Here is a 4,777-nt window from a genome sequence, read left to right as displayed (position 1 = left end):
GCCGGGAACAATCGCTCGTACACCATTGCGTTTGCAAAACGCGTGAAACGACAGGAAGCCTGTAACCCCGCGAGCACTTGCCGCCTCATTACACGCACTCGACCACCCCTTGGCCACGTCGAAGGGTCGTCGAAGGGCGGGTGTACCGCGACGGATTCGTCCGCCGATTCGCAAGTGTGTCATCCGACGCGTATGAATATGGAGATTGGTTTTCCTGGTGCAGGTGCGGGGATCGATATCGCGGACCGGTTCCTCGACCGTTAACCAAGTTTCCGGACACTTCGGCCACCCTGACCCCCCCTCCCTGTGTGAATGGCCCGTTGGTCGAGGATGAGTTAATTTAATCCCGAGTTTCGCGAGGTGCTCGGAGCGCCCTGGCAGCCATCTAAATCATTCGTTTAGCGCGTTTAATTCCGCGCGCCGCTTTAAAACTGCTGGTCACATCCCATTGCCTATTTTCAAGTTAGCCACCGTCCTCCTTCTTACATAGCTTCCGCCGCGGAAGAGTATTTGGCACTTCCGTCACAGTACGGCTTGGCTGCCTGCAGGTACTCGCCGAAGTCTGATAGTCTCACGGAATACTAAACACCATTTGGCAAGCCGGCCGTCCGGTCGCCTAACTTTTCCCTCGTTTCTCCTTTCTTTTTCGTACCGCCTTCCGCTCGTTTTCTTTTCGCTCTTCCAATCTCTCCCTCTCTTTCTCAACCTCTCTCGCTTTATTTCTCTCTCTTCCAAACTCTCGCTCTCTCTCTCTCTTTCTCTTTATTTCGCCGTCTCCCTCGCAATAAGCTGTGAATGTCTTAAAGAAGGCTGTTTTACGTCTATTTTAGATGTAAAGGTACTACGCCCTAAAATGGATTTTATGACATCTTATTTGAAATGTGAAAAAGACGTCCAATTCGAGACGTTGTTAAGACGTCTTGGCGGAGAACCTTTTTCAGGACCTTTCTGGGATCTTTTTAGCAGCTTTCTAGGACCTTACTAGGATCTTTTTAGTACCTTTCTAGGACCTTACTAGGATCGTTTTAGCACCCTTCTAGGATCATTCCACCTGCTAATTCTTCAATGATTTTTATATTTGCTTTCCAACAATTTTTGCAGCTCTTTTTTCAAAATCCAATTTTCTCCGAATTTTCGCAAATTTGCGTCTGCATAAAAAGAAATATTTTAAACACACTTGACGCAGCCAAAATGGTAAAATCCTTGCACCATGTACATTACGAAACCGTTCCGCGGCCACAACAATTTAATCAAGTTTTTGTTAACTTTATGCTGCATATACTGTTTGATCAATTAATTGCTTGTTGGCACGCAGCGAGAAAGCTGGCCAATTACGTAAGAGAAGAAAAATAGAAGTATGCGTCTGACGTACACCAGGCAATAATGCATACGTATTATTGTAATATTGTTATATGTACAAGTTTATTGCAAAATTATACACGCATCCCTCGATTTCAACAGATTTCTCTTACAAACAACGAGGGTACGAATACTTATGGGACCGACTGTATATCCATCTCTTATTCGAGCAGTCATTATTTATTTTAATTTTATTATCATTATATTTTTATTTTATTATCATTATATTTTCATTTTATTATCATTATATTTTAATTTTATTATCATTACTTATCTTATTCTTCTATTACATCATTTATTACATCATTCATTAGAAAAATCCTGCAACACCGAAATAAACTAAAGCCTGTAATTTTTATAAAACTATACCTGCCAGTATCGCCGTGAAACTGAAATTAAATATCTCGGATAACGATTGAGATACCGAGCGCGACGAGGAAAAAGCAAAAGCAGCAAAGCGGGGCGGGAGGAACGCGGGAAAATAAATCTATTTTAGGCAAACAAGTTCCGCTCCGATAGGAGATCGTTTCCAGTAGAACAGTTTAACACGCGCGCGACTCGATGGCGATGAATGTTCGACACTGGCTGCGACGACAGGCTGCAGAGGTGGCCGCGGATAGGAAGATCGAGGGGCTCTGGGTTCGATCTCTCCCGGGGTAGCTTGATAACGAGCGAGAGTAAAGGTATCGAAAAAATAGAGTTAAAAGTTTGCAATAGCTAGAGAGAGTGAGAGAGAGAGAGAGAAAGAGAATGAGGAGGAGGAGGGTGGCCCGGCTTTTAATAAAGACTTTACGGCGAAGAAATCCCAAAGAATAATATCGGTAAAGTAACCGTGAGAGGGGTGGGGCAGAGTGAACGAGCGAGGGAGGGAAGGAGAGAGAGAGAGAGAGATGGAGAGAGGGAGAGAGGGAGAAATGGCGCGAGGAAAAGAGAGAAAAAGGAGGAGATAGAGAGAGAGATAGAAAGGGAGAGAAATATTTAGAGAAATAGAGATAGAGAGAGAGAGAGAGAGAGAGAGAGAGAGAGAGAGAGAGGGGAAGAGAGAGAGAGGGAGAGAAAGATAGAGAGAGAAATATAGAGAAATATTTAGAGCTAAAGTGAGAGATAGAAAGAGAGAGAAATAGAGATAGAGAGAGAGAGAGAGAAAAAAAGAGAGAGAGAGATAGGCAGAGAGAAGGAGAGAGAGAGAAAGATAGAGAGAGATAGAGAGGTATAGAGAGATGAAGTGAGAGATAGTAAGAGAGAGAAAGATTTAGAGATAAAGCGAGAGCTAGAAAGAGAGAGAAATATTTAGCGAAAAAAAGAGACGGCGGTAGACAAGGAGCGGAGGGGAGGGGGTTAGGAGAGAAGTTGGCCGTCTACAGCGGCATAGTCGACCGCGCTCGATATCCTCTATTTTTCCTTTTCCGGAATTATCGATCGTTCCGTCGGTCGTGGTCCGGGCGCAGCGAAAATCACGTTGCCCGGCGAGAGAGAGAGAGAGAGAGAGAAGTTTCGACGGGGTTACGAGATAAAAACCGTTTCGGACCGTTTAGCGGGCCGTTTCGAGAGTGGAGAACGGTGTTTTTAGAAGGGCGAAGGATCGACACGAAGGCGATCGTGCGTTCGAGACCGCGGCTATCCTATCCCACGTCGTGGAAAGTCACGGCACGCTCGTAAAATTCTGTTTGAATTGTTTTAAGCCGAGTGACACGAACGTTCACGTGTTTTCTCTACCTTGTTGCCGACCGCCCTCGCCTCCCCCCCCCCCGTCCGCGCCACCCCGCAGCATTCCTTTCGACGTCGTCTAATGCTTCCGGACACGTGCCTCTTCGCGCGTCAAGCTTTCGTTCGAACCTGAACGCGAGTTAGAAGCGCTGTTCTCGCGGTTCTTTTGCTATAGAATCGGTCTGGGTTATGTCAGGTTAGGTCGGAAAGGTGACCGACATTCGCAATAATTTTAACAATCGTCGTTTTCATAATATTTATTATATTTATTACTGTTCAAAACCTAAGAATTGTTTCTAAATTTTATTATTATATTTATATGAAAAACATTTATTTCCCTAAGCTCTACATTCCAGCCTGTTCAAAGCGACGTTTGCTCAGGTTATTTTTAACTAAGGTGTCGACGAATATTTAAAAATCTTTCCGATTAGTTGCTTGCTAGGAGGATAAAAGTGTTTGGAAAAAGGTGGCATGCACGAACCTCGTTTCATTTCTTCGCGCGGCCGAAGGAACGTCTGCTAAGTTGGAAAATATCCACGGCTTGCACCGCCGAGACAAGATAATAAACTCCGGGGCAGCCTTAAGCGCACACATCATATCGAGCTTTCCGAATATACACAGGCGAGATGCATCGCCTGGAATCAACCCCTCTCGATAAACTTCGAGCCGCCCCGATGGGCGGGCCAGCCTGGAATATTAAAATTTATAGAGAACGAACCTACACCCGACTCCGTATCGGGATGCCCGACGATAGGGGGGTGTTAGTTAGAACCGATAGCGAAGCTGGTTGGAACTGCCGAAACACTGGAACCCGGAACTACCGTCGCGCGCCGCAAGTGGAGGACTAGTTTACCCCGTGCCTTGCGAAACCAACGAAATTGCGCTCGCCGTAACTTGAGAGCACGTTTATTGTTCTATCCGGATTGGTCGCTGATGTTCGTACGGTTTTACCATTTCACGTTGAATACAACTCGTCCTACCTACGTATACAATTCAAGGATTTTTAATGGAAACAGCTCTACGATTTTGATAATTAGAAAATCACAGATGCGAAAACGTTTGATCGGCGGCGGCTGTTTTCAAGAGAATCTTCGCGTTGTTAAATTTCTATAAATTGTTAAATAAGAGAACTCCTCTGCCAGCGTTTAGTTTCGTATATACTAAATAATAATAACTAATATACTAAATAAATAACAGGCGAGGATATCCTTAGAAATTTGTAGAAAATTACAGTAACCTCAAAAAAAAAAGATTCACGAAGCTAGTCTAATATAATATAATTAATTAATCTAAAATTCAAAAGAAAATTTCCTTTAAATAAAGTTATCAAACATGTTCGACTTAACAAGTCGGTAAAAATTGATTTAACAATAGAACCTTCTTTAATTTCAACCGAAAATGGATATACCGTCCCATCGCATCCTCCATTGGCGTAGAATAACGATAATCGTTTCCCAAACTTTATGGTTCTCGATTCCGGAAGCTGCCGTTCTACAAAGAGCTAAAGTACCTTCGTCGAAGGGCTAACAGTAACGCTTACTCATCACAAAGGTATTATTTATCGGCCTTTCGCGTTATTTTCGCGACTCTTTCTAGGTCGCTCGCGAAGAGTATTCGAGTTACGCGAGTTGGATGAATGCAAGGGTAGTGGCACGTCACGCGTAATTAGTCTCGGATAAAAGTGTCGCGCGCGTTAATTGCGTCGCCGAAG

The 4,777-nt window shown here is 44.1% G+C and overlaps 1 protein-coding gene across 1 annotated transcript in view; it reads left to right on the top strand.

The window, feature by feature from the left end:
- The window catches only part of Nolo (ADAMTS-like no long nerve cord), a 247,065-nt gene that overhangs the window by 48,086 nt on the left and 194,202 nt on the right, over positions 1-4,777 (top strand). The window lies entirely within an intron of this gene.

The sequence above is a fragment of the Augochlora pura genome, chromosome 10 (genome assembly GCF_028453695.1).
Source record: "Augochlora pura isolate Apur16 chromosome 10, APUR_v2.2.1, whole genome shotgun sequence".
Taxonomy (NCBI): Eukaryota; Metazoa; Arthropoda; class Insecta; order Hymenoptera; family Halictidae; genus Augochlora; species Augochlora pura.
Note: the sequence above shows the minus strand (reverse complement) of the source record. Positions and strands in the feature narration are given on the sequence as shown.